Source organism: Meleagris gallopavo, chromosome 8, assembly GCF_905368555.1.
Source record: "Meleagris gallopavo chromosome 8, MGAL_WU_HG_1.1, whole genome shotgun sequence".
Lineage (NCBI taxonomy): Eukaryota > Metazoa > Chordata > Aves > Galliformes > Phasianidae > Meleagris > Meleagris gallopavo.
In genome coordinates this window covers 19,169,375-19,182,276 of record NC_139411.1, presented here as the reverse complement: position 1 = coordinate 19,182,276, position 12,902 = coordinate 19,169,375, and positions in this window count along the sequence as shown.

Genomic DNA, 12,902 nt, shown 5'->3' with positions numbered 1-12,902 from the left:
TTTGTGTTTTTCCTGAACTTATTCTCCTTCAAAAATAAATCTTCCAGCATTTTTCACAAAGATCTTCACCTCTACGTAATCTTGTAGACCCCCACTGGGTCTATAAACCCTCACTCAATGGAGTCCCCAAGACACACAGCAAAGCAGTAGAGAATCCAGGCATTACAAACACTTTTCATGTATAAATAAGAGATGTTGGAACTAACAGCTATGCTGGTCCCTATATAAACCATTACTAGTCTTGAAACTGTAATCTGTCTCCCAAAAATAAATCTGAAAGCTTTTTTCTTGACTGGCTTCATCTCACAGCATTGTTAGCCAGAGCTGGTGTGAGCGGAACATCACTTTCCTTATAAGTATGGGTGATGGATGGAGCTCATCTCACTCTTCCATCCTGCACTGACCTCTCTAGGAAAAGAAATGAGCAGAGGAGGGGTCCTGCAGAGCTTTCTATGAACCTCTGCCCAGTGGAAGAAGCAGATAAGCGGATGGGAGTAGATCTGCCCTGTGTTGCAAAGCCTGTAGAGGGGCATATAGCACCATCTCCCATATCTTCAGCTGATAACACAGAATTTGCTGATGCTGAGTATAGAGGTATCTGATTTGCTGGAGATCACAGCTAGAGTACATACTCCTTCCTAAGACAGCAGCACCAAGTTATAATGTCATTTGTATTCAGCCAAGTTGTTCTATTTATAATAACCTTTCAGGTGACCCAGTCATATACTTGGTGCAGTACTTCTAAAGAAGGAGATTGCTTTCTGTCTTTCCAGTGTATGAAGTAGTGTACTATATAAATACTGCAGCTTAATTACCATCTATTTGGAATGTCAGTTAGGATCAGGTACTGTTTATAAACTCCTGATATTTCACAGTTTTTATCTAGGACCGCTCAAATTTTCATCAAGCTGAAACTTGGCATGTAAGCTGTCAGCACAGATGCTTGGTTTATTCCCAAAATAGAGTGTGTTAAAGTTTTTAAAGGTGTGGAATGGCTTATTTATGCACTGGTTGCAGATGTTTTAGTCACTTTTAACTAATGCAGAAGCTTACTCTATCACCTCTCTCCCTCCCCCATTCTCCAACATTACAGTTCTTATCACTGAACAATAAGAAGTGATAATCCCAGGGCAGCATCCCCTAGCAACATTCATTAGTAGCATTCATTTGGGGTGAAATAGAAATATCCTAATGGATTCACCAGAAGTGAGAGAGAGAGGGAGAACTCCTCAAGTGGACATAACATCACTGCAAATAATGACATATTACTGACAAAATCCTCAGCACCATAGCCTACTGCTACCAGTTAGGTAAGGAAGAGCCTCCTCCCAGAGATAACTGTGACCAATGACTTCTTTATTCTACCCCTCTTGGGGAGGAATACTCCATTTGTTTGTAAAGCAAAAAGAATTTATCAAAAATGTTACAGAAAAATATTTTTTAAGATTAGATCTCTTCATTCCATGGAATTCAACTAGCTTCAAAAATGAATAAAGCCAAGATTATACATTTGCTCATACATAATGTAGTGTATCCACTGCTCAATCTTTTTTTTTTTTTTTTCCTGAAGAACAACAGAATTTCAACATTCATTGGATATACTTCTTTATAAAGGCATTCATCAGTAATTACTTCATATTATGTTCAGCGATGTCAAAATAACAGATAATGAGACTTTATCACTGGTACTTATTGGCCAATATTTAGCAACACACACCTATGGTAATCATGACATGCAAATATTTTAGGCCCTCCTGTCAGAATGAAGCAATATGAAGAACCTGAGTTAATTTCTTTTGGTTTCAGACAGCTGTGGATGAGAACTGATTTATGGCCACATTTTGAAATCATACCAGCAGAAGCTTGCTTTTCAAACAAATACTCCAGTATGCTGTGAGGAAGGTCACACAGCTCATGCCATCATTTGATGGGAACCTTGTCAGGAGGTCTCCTCCCCTCCTGCTACTGCTCTCCTTGCAAAATAGCAAACATTTTCTGATCACTATGTGCTCTGTGAACTATTTCTGCAAAAGCTTATTTACAGAAAACTCAGGGATTCACTTTCTTAACTCTACAGTCTGGAGGTTGATCCAAATCATATTTGTTTTAAAAATTAAATCCTCAGTGTTGTACAAATCTGAACTTCAAACTGTTAAATTCACTTGGCAATTAAAAAGAAACTAACAAAGAAAAACAACAGCAAAAAACCCAACCAAGCCCACAAGGGGTTCTTCTTTATAAATCCTTTGCTTTTGAAAAGATAAATGAAAAATTAAGGATTGCACTTTTTTCCTAACTTTTTTCCTTGTGTGGGAGCTTTCAATGTCCTAAGAATTTCTTTTGTAGCTATCTTCAAGTGAGACTAATATAAGCTGGGGCTTTTCTTTGTAAGTTATCCATTCTGGTGATAGTCAGCAGAGGCTGTAATGCCATGAAAGCTTCCAGATAGTAGAAACAAATTCTGCTGTTGAAAGAAGCTGTCCACCCTTCCTGCCTTCCAGCTACCGGCTGTCATTCCACCACTCGCCTTCCCTTGTGTCTGCAGGTATGCCTTTTGCCATCACCTGGTTCTGCTGCAATGAGGGAAAACTAAACAAGGGTGGTAGAACATTCATGAAAAGATGTCCCAATGCTGCAAGGACTAGTGGCAATGCCTGGGCCCAGCAGTCCTTCTGTGTCTGTACTTCAGGCACCAATTCCAGGTTGGCATCCACCCCACTGGTGCAGGTATTGTACAACGAAGGGCACCAAGGCTGACTCACAGGGGAGACTCAGACAGGGACCCGTTTGAACTGGGATTTGGAGTCCAAATCCACTTCTGTCACCTAGCCGCACAGGAAGGGAATGCTCACATATATTTTATATTGTGAGAATTGCCCAAAGAAAGTACAGTGTATATTTTTTGCTCATGGTGTAATTTGACACAGCAAGTTTCTAGGGCAAAGAATGCTATCCTAGTATGTATCTGATATAATTAAGGATGTATGACTTAATTACCAGCACATGGCAGCAGTCTGAAGTGATACCACTGGAGTGAGATACAACATTGTGGTTTTGCTTCCCATCTAAGGAATTGCAATATGTGCTAAAAATACTGTTGAGCACATGGGAATACACTGTGTTATCGCATACAGAGGGGAAGAAGGAATGTCAGACCCATTAGAAGCAACTGTAGAAGAGGGACAACTTAGCACTGAATGTTCTGAGGTAAGGCTTTTTAAGTTGCCAGAAGGATAAGCTGGGACTTAAGCTGCCATTCTTTATCCCTCCCTCCCCTTTGTCCCTCACAGGATGAGAAAGCAATCTGTTTGGAAGCTAGTCATAAGTAAAAAAAAAAGCTTACAGGTAAGCATGTGAACCATATTAAATATCAGTTTTCTGCCACACATTTTATCTCTGGATTCCTTGGGGATGTTGTTTTGTCACAGGAAGAGTCATTTACTGTTTAGCTGCATTTAGAATCACGCATCTCTGGAGATACATGGAAAGGGATGCTATTTGATACAGGAGGACTGCAGTGACTCTTGCTGCCCTGCAGCCTGTCATGTGCCCTGACTCTGCTGTCCCAACTCTGGGTGGCACACAATGACTGTGATTTAAGAGAGCAGCAGAAGAGAAAGGTGATTCTGACAACCTTTTTAGAAAAAGTACCCATGACTCTTTGTGAAATTCAGATTACAGAGGGCAGCATCCGCTAAATTATTTAGATTTGTACATTCAGGTACAACAGTCATATAATCAGGAGAGTTACTTGTGAAGGACAACAAAGTAATAAACAAAATGTTCTGGATAAATAACTAACTAACGAACGTGATGAGATTTCAGCCTTGTACAGTTATTGAGCTAATTCCTGCCCATTTTACTCATATGAGTAGTTTCATTAAAAGCAAACTGCTTCTTAGTAAATTGCTAGTTATAATAAAAACAATTAAACTTGTTGTTTTAGTTCTTCTTGTGCCACGTTTTTATAATTCTAGTCATAACCATTAAAACTTGTACTTTTATACTCCTTTGTTGCAAATGCCCTTCACATCACACAGCCAGACCTCCCAGTTTCCTTGCTCTGTAGGACTCTGGGTTTAGCACATGCAAAATAGTTAGAGCACAGGTAAATACATCCAGAACAGGTGCACAAGAGCGACGATGCAACTGTCTGCTCACTCTGCCCATAGGAGGTACACAGCACTGCAGAACTATGAGGATGGTAGATCCAGAAAGTGGGACCCGGTGAATTCCATACCAAAATGTTACAGCATCTGATGCACACAAGAGGTATGCTGAGCATCCAGAACTGCCTGTCCCACTGAATACAACACGATGCAAGGACAGTAACATTTATTTGCCATAAAAAAAACAGGTGTGTCTTTTAAATGTATCTGAAAGGCACACCCCCAAATCAACACAACAATAAAGGTTTCGTAACTTTAATAATTAATTTGGAAAAGTTGCCCTCCCTTTTCTTATCCCTTAAGTAGCAGTATTAATGTCATAGTGGCTTCTGCCAAGTTTTTTTATTAACACTACCTTTTTTTTTTTTTTTAATTTGTCATGCTTATAACAGTTCTCCATGCTACATAGAGAAAGGGGTGACTACAAACGTTGTCCTTGAGCAGCAAGTTTCTTTTAGAAGAGTTGTTGGAAGTTGTTTGCCCTGCCCATGAGAGGTGACACTCCAGAATACTCCTTTGTGCCTGTTCCACTCAGTAACATTGCTGAGAGGCAGACTGGTTCTGTGTGCAGTGCGACAGCTATGGAAGGAACAATTTTCTTTTACTGCCATTGTGTATGAAAGAGGAAAAGGAACATAAGGAAATCTGGCAATCTGCATGACACGGAAAACCCTAAATGAATGCTAACAGTTGGAAATAAGGAAATAGGCTGCTCAGTGATCTGAAGAAAGAGTCTGCAAGGAAAATAAGAAAGGGGAACTTCTTATTTTCTAGCAAAAATACAATTTTCCAAAATATAAAGTCCTTGTTCTATATTTTCTTACAATCTGGTGGGAAATTCTCCAGGAAGCTAAAGCCTGTTTAGTGAGTCTGAAGTCCTTAATCTTTACTTCTTGCGTGCTTGATGAACAGTTATGGAAACCTCTTGGATGGTCCTAAAGCTGGAATCTCTGGATTAAGGAGGGAAATGTGGTCTGTGTCAGGGCTGAATGTAGTCCTGCCAAAGTTCTTCATTGTACACTGTGGTGGTGCTCTGCAGCCAGAAACACAGCACTTCTGGCTCTGGTGCAGATTTTTCACAAGAATCAGACAAAGGACTATCTGAGCATCTATGGGTCATAGCAAACACATCCCAAACTAAAAAGGTCTCTTGAGTCTGTGTACTGCATCAAGTCCTGATGCATACTGGAGCTCCTACATGTTTCCATAATACAAGTAAAAATTATAGATGGTAACATATTGCTGAAAAACTGAAAGCATAGGTCAAGGACACAAGGCATTCTTATTCCTGTAGTTTTCCATTTGCTCATGTTACAATGACTATCTGTTCCTATGGCTTGTTCCTTTCTGGTGAGCAAAGCACTCACTGTGCTGAAAATGGAGCTCATGTGAGCTCAGCTCACATGGGAAAGCAGATTCCAGAGGGCAAGTCCTTAAGTTGAGTTGTACCACTGTGCCCTTTAGTTTCTGTGGTAAAAACCTAGACCCATTTAATTTAAACAGTTTGCCTAAAATTGGTGGCATAGTGGAGTTTTTGCTCAAAGGTGGTTGAAAAGGGAGATAAAAAGTTAGTGATATGAAGTGAAGCCAAACTATAAATGGTGTGAACCTTGTTTTCCTTTTCAGAGTAAATTTAAATGTATGCAATCTAATTTAAAATGACAAGATGCTTTAGAAATGTATATATATATATATAACATCTCATTTTAGTAAGAAGTCTGTCTGAAAATCTTTTCCACTACCAAACAGACATTTGGATGACATTGCCTGGCAGCTTGCTCCAACACGATACAAAGGGAATTTTTTCAAACATTGCCACAGTATGAGGTTTTTGTTTTTCGTTTTTTAAATTGAGATCTTATTATTATAAAGCCAGTCACAACTGAGAAGAATTTCTCATGCTTTAGGTGGTAACAAATCTTCCAGAACAATGCTAACCAACACTTGGGTCAATCTTGCTAGTTTACATTACTTAACATCTCACAATGCAGATTGCTGGAATGAGAGAAAGAACTTAGGTATAAATTTCAAACATTTCCTTCTGAGTTTTGGTCAGCTTCATATGACTTTGCAAGAGAAATGTGAAGGGATTAATCAATAATACAAACATGGCAATCTGCAGCTCAAGGCTTTAAGTTAAAAAAGAAAGCAAAACCAAAACAACACTTCCTTCTCCCCTCCCCCTCTTTTTTCCCAACGAAGTGTTTGACAGACTTTGTGAGAAGTCTTGGAACAATTTCCTTTTTTGACACTTCTAATTTAAACGACTTACTAGAAATGAATATTGCATGGAAAATCAGTACTCTGCTCTTCAAAGCTTCTTCTCTTTAGTGCTAATTATTTCAACAAGACCTATACTGAAAGCAAATCCTGTCACTTCTCTAGATTGTCTGCATTTACATTATAAAACTAGCTTCATACAGCAGTTAAAGTTCTTACGGTGTTTCCTAATTTTTACTTTTTAGAAACTCCCACTTAAGTACTGATATAGTTTGAAGTGACAGAGTTTAGAAATTCAGTAGTTAACCAGCTACAGCCTCATTGAAAAAAAAGAAAAAAAAAAGAACAAAAAGGAAAAACAAAAAGCAAGACTACTAAAATTTAATCTTTATCTTCTTCACCCTTGAAACCAAAGCCATCTTTGATTTCTGTACTAGAAATTCCAAAGGCAGTATGAAAGAAAGTCTTGTTTAACCCTCCAGGTCAGTTTGAAACCGTGTATTGATTGAGAAAGACAGCACAGCCTGTTTAGACACCTGTAAGTGTGAAGATAAGAAACTTAGTTTCTGCTAGACTTCACTACTCTTTTCTGAATAAAAACAAAATCAAGAAAACCCTCTAGCTGTAATAATTTCACAACCTGATGGGCCCAGAGGTAATAAAACAGCCTTCTAACACTGCACTTACGCAGAGACTGTCATTTGATCAAACGGAAAGCTGGGATTTTTTTCCACGTGCCTTGACCAAGGTCAAGGCAACTCTGTGTACAGCCAGATCTTCATAGCCCGGGTTGTCAGTGTTTCAGATGTACTTTTGGAAGCCGTTGCCACAATCCCTTAATATGTTGTACACACTGAAGAAAATGTGTGAAGCAAAGCCCACACTCGTGGACCCTTGCATTTGGACCCTGAATAACAAAAGTAGATGTGAATGTCCTACACTGTAGGCTCTGCAGTAACACAGCACAGAGGCTCACAGAGGCATTCTGCCTGTCCCTTGCTGGTATAACCCTCCAGGTGAGAGCATGAAGTGCTAAAGGCTGCTATCTATTGCCGGAATAGCAAAGAGTAAGCAACAAACAGTATGAACAACAGTGGTGATAATCTCTGCTCTCATGTCATGAGCAGCCTGAAGCTGGGAAAACACCTCAAAGGAGGAAAAAGCTGGAATTTCATATTTCCACTTTTTGTCCTCCAACCTCTAAGCTGAATGCCCAAGATCAATTTTGTCTTTTTAAAATTGCTATTCACAGGAACCAGGCTTCACTGCTTCAGATAATCCAGGCAGCTTTTCCCTCAATAGCCACACATGGCCTTTACAGAGCACCACTACATTTTCTGACTGAGAGCTGGAGAGCTTTGCTTGCTCTGAGCTTTACATGCTCTTACCACTTCCCACAGCCAATCTCCTAGGTGTCTGGCATCTTTATTCCCAGTAATCAGGCATATGAAACAAGTCAATTCAAGTTTTATGAAGTGCAGCTTTCTATAAGGATGGAGATATCATCACAAAACAAACTGCTGTTTATTATCAAACTCTACAGATTCTGACAAGTTTATTACTTTTAGATGAGGAACTTAACTAACTCCCATTCCTTTACTATTACAAAAGTGACTACGGCCTCTTAAGCACTAATAAAAATGATGAAACAACAAACTAGCTGAAATGAAAGGAAATGCTATAGGATTAGCTCTGCATTTAAAATGAGCTTTTACTGTATTACTTAACAAACACAAGCGTAAATGCTTGACAGATGGTTCTTTTGAAAGAGTAGAACAAGTAGAACAATTTGGGGGGACATGATATGTTTAGGATTAATTCTTTTAAAGGAAAATCCCTTAAAACACTGTAACTGAAAACAAACAAGACATAACATTTTCCATTTGTCCATAAAGGATATTGCAACAATTTCTGTAGCAAAACTGAGATGGTATCTGCAAACAGTTATTTGGAACTCTGTGGTGTGACCTTAATGGTTTTAAGAACACAAATGATCACAGAATTGTAGGGCTTGGAAGACACCTGTAGAGATCAAGTCCAACTCCCTTGCCAAAGCAGGCTTCCTACAGCAGGCTGCATAGGTAGGCATCCAGGTGGGTCTTGAATATCTCCACAACCTCACTGGGCAGCCTGTTCCAGTTCTCTGTTACCCTCACTGTGAAGAAGCTCTTTCACGGATCGGTGCAGAACTTCTTATGCTCTATTTTATAGCCATTTCCTCTTGTCCTGTCCCCACAGACCACTGTGATGTGATGATCTTCAAGTGCAAAAGATTGCTTCTCTATTTTGCATGAAGAAACATTTCCAGTAGTTTTATGGCATTCAACAGCACTATTTATAAACAAAGGCCAGATTGAACTGTATTCAGAGCTACTTAGCTTTTATCCTCAGCCCTTCTCAATTTTTCCTCAGTTTTATCCCACTTGTGACCATATAAACTACATGAGCAATTGTGCTGCTGTCAGGCTGGTGACCCTGCTGGAACTGCTAGAATCAAACTGGGCTGATAAATCTCAGTTTGGTAGCTGCTGCCAGACATAACAAGGACATTCACTGATGTCAGTGAAGCTCACTGTGAAGTGAGGTGCCTCTCAAGGGGAGTAAACGTATCTCACATTGTTCTGCTTGCTAGCAGTTTGAAAGTTGGGGAAGCAACAGGAGACAACTATTAAGAAACCTTTTGGAGTGGTTAAGCTCATATTATAAATACTTACATCAATTAGGTATAGAGTAAATCAATTAAAATGATTCTTCACATGAAAGCTGAAGCACAACAATGAAAAAAATTACATATTCCAATAGGAAATCCATCAGTATTTACCTCCTTCTGGTAATACAATCATAGTTTAGACTAAGCTCATCATAAAACTTAAATGAACTGGAAAAAAGAACATTCTGTTTTGCAACTGTTAAAAACAATTGACTATGATGTAAAGTTCTCCATCAGCTCTGGCAGCAAGTCCTTGCTCCTTTAAACTCCTATGTACACACTTTTTAATCTTTTGTAATAGGGACTTAAAAAGACATTTGGCTTAGTTGGCATGGGAATTATACAATCTAGAGAACAGTATTTGAAAAAGATTGTTTGCAAGGTTGTACTGGGTGACAGCAGCAAATAGATCTGTCAAAAATCTGACATGTACACTCACTCTGGGAAAAGACTGGAACAGGGAAGAAAAGTAAGGTGATGCAGGTCTCTGAGCTGCAGCTCCAGGTTCCTATGGCATGTGGCCAGGCCTGTGGGCAGGCCCAGAGCACACCAGCTTTCTCCATTAGCAGAAATCCCAGAATAGATCTGATACAGAGCAACAATGTTTCTCACTTCATCTGTGCTGCTTAGCAAATAAGCTTGCTTAACTAATTTTTCTTGAATCGTGTTCTGAACTGATCGTGTTGCTTCAGAGAAACTAGAATAAGGGGAATATTCTAAAGGCATGAACAACTGATACGATGAAGAAAATGACTTCCACGTGCACGTGATTATTAGAAATGTGACTTCTCTTTTTGCTGTAAACAAATGCAGAATCCGGTTTATTGACTGAAATTGGCTGAATTACAGCTTGAAAATAAGATATGTATGGTGGAAATTACCATACTTCACAACAGTTAGGCCTCTAAAAACCTTGTTCATATGTTTTCCCTGCAGGAATTGGAGTCTTTTTAGCTTGCCTCACTAGCAGATTTTCAGAAGCATCTTTTCAGAACGCCTATGCAAGCCTGACCGCAGATTCATCATGGCAGGGCAGACCTAGGATCTGTCACTTGCATGAGTTGAGGTAGTAGTTGCAAAGGTTTATTATTTTTTATTATTTATTTTTAACATAATCTTTCAGATAAAGGTTCTCTACTCAGAATTAAGAGAAAAGATCCTTTGGGGCAGCAGCAGCTGGCACTTGTAGGATGGTCAGTCAAGTTCTTGCTCTGTTGCTTGGCCCAAGGATTGTTGCCTTATTGGTGTATAACCCCTGAACACAAGGCCACTGGCCATTTTGGAACAAGCCTCTCTCAGAGTGTCAGGAGGAGAAAGCTCTCACACTACTAAACTGACAATTCAGTATGTCATGTGGTTTATGAATGCCCTGTGTTGGGATGTACTGGTTGGAGCGGAGGGAGTAATATAGAACCTGTGGAAAGGATCAGTGTTACAGGCCTGAACCAGAGCACCACATTAAATCTAAACAAATGACTATTCTTGCAGAGTTTGGACAGATAACTGGCAAAACCAGCCAGAGGCAATTCAAAGATAATATTCATGTGATGTCCCACTTCCCCACATTAAGGAAATGCATGTTAATCCACTACTGGCACTAATCCAGCACTGGTCTAGGACATTAGAAGAACTCAAGCAGAAAGCAGGGATGAGTGCCTCTCAGACTTCACTCTCAGAATGCAACGATGTAGCAGATGTAAAAAAAAAAATGATGAAGAAATGCTTTTTTTTTTTTTTTTTTTTTAATTTGCCCCTACAAAATTAAGTTGTGGAACTCATTGTTTCATGGTGTTGGTTGTAAGTCTAAACAGGCTAGCAAAAGAAATTAAAAAAAAATGTAAATGGCTGAGACTACTAAGCATAATAGACAGAATTCAATCTTGGATTCACAAACTTTCCAAACTGCTGAAAGATGCATCAGGCAAATCATAGAATCATAAAGGTTGGAAAATACCTCTAGGATCATCAAGTCCAACCATCAGCTCATCCCCATCATCCCCCCCATTAACCGTGTTCCTCAGTGCCACATCTGCACAGTTCTTGAACACCTCCATGGACAGTGACTCCATCACCTCCCTGAGCAACCTGTTCCAGTGCCTCACCACTATTTTTGATTATCCATTCCACAGACCACAGCCCAGATATTTCAAGAAGATCATGTAGTTCCTCTAGCCCATGCCCATGTGAATGTACATGCTGTTTTCCTTCCTACACCATCTGAGAATGAATGTTCATTGTAGGTACTGCAGCTGAATCATACTCAGACATCAGGTCTGGTAAGCTTCAAGCCAAGAGCAGAACAGCCACCCATCTGTCCAGCCACAGAATGAAACCTTTTTGTTCACTTCACGTAGGTATGAAGTGGGGCAGCAACAGGACTGTTTAAACTAAGACAGGGGAGAGTTAGGTTAGATATTAGGAGGAAGTTTTTCCACACAGAGGGTGGTGATGCACAGGAACAGGTTGCCCAAGGAGGTTGTGGATGTCCCATCCATGGAGGCATTCAAGGCCAGGCTGGATGTGGCTCTGGGTAGCCTGGTCCAGTGGTTGGCGACCCTGTACACAGCAGGAGGTTTGGAACTAGATGATCATTATGGTCCTTTTCAACCCAGTCATTCTATGACTCTATGATTCCCAAGGCCTGGTGATGCTGCAGGATACTGGAGGGAGACTTCTTGTACAGCCTGTTTTGTACTGAGCAACTCATCTGCCATGGACGGAAACCTGGGACCCAAATCAGCCTCAAACCTATGGTAATTGTCAACACAACAACCAATAACGAGATAGTGCTTTGCAGACGATACTGAAAAAAATACATTTTGAGTACTGCTAATCCTATTCTGGAATAACTAACACCCAAGAAGGAGAAAAATAGGCCTTACCTCTCCCATATATCATGTGATGTAGAAAACCAGTGAATCGTGACAACAGATATAAACAATCACACAAATAAACCTCTGTAGCTGATTGTCTCCAGTACCAATGGCTCATGGTTAAAGCAGCCGGAAAAGCATGAAGATAAAATGTCAAGTTTAAAGCTAAAGGAACTAACCCTGGCCTCAGCTGGAATTCTAAGGTGGCATCTCCGTGACTACTTCAACCCAAAGTAACTGCATTTACAGGCACGAAGGAACGCCCCATGAAGGAGCCATGGCAGCCCTGTCCCCCTTCCTGCACAGCACAAGGATGGCCATTCATCAGATTAGCTCATCATGCTGTCATGCTGCACTCTGGGCTTCAGCAGGGGTAGTAAGAAGCTGCTTTCCATGCAACATATGGGCTAAAATTACACTGGGGCCATGCCAGTCCCCACCTGCCCTGAGCTGGTCAGTAACAGGAAGATTTTTCCCTGTCTTATATTACCACCTTCCTCTAGTTGCCAGAAAACTTCAGATTATTTTTGGGTTTTGTGCTGCTTCTAATATTATTTTTCAGTAAAATGAAATAAATTGTTGCTTGCAAAAGGGATGGAGTTAAAATTGAACTTGTCATAAATCTTATAGAAAAAGCTGTTCAAGTGACATCAGATAGGAGGGTGATTTGAAAACTCTCTGAAGGACCCTAAAATACGGCATGAGGAGACAGATGCCATCCAGTTACTCTTCCAGTCCTACTGGCATTCACAACTACACAAAACAAAAACTTAGGAGGGATCAGAAAAGATGAGAAAGAATAATGAGGGAAGGACCCAGGAAACTGAATGTTCCCATCTCTCTTATTACTTCATTTCAATCTACAAAGCCAAAGATTGCTTTCTTTTCTGTAGAAAAATGAAAGTGCTCTATTCAGTTTCAAAGAGTGAT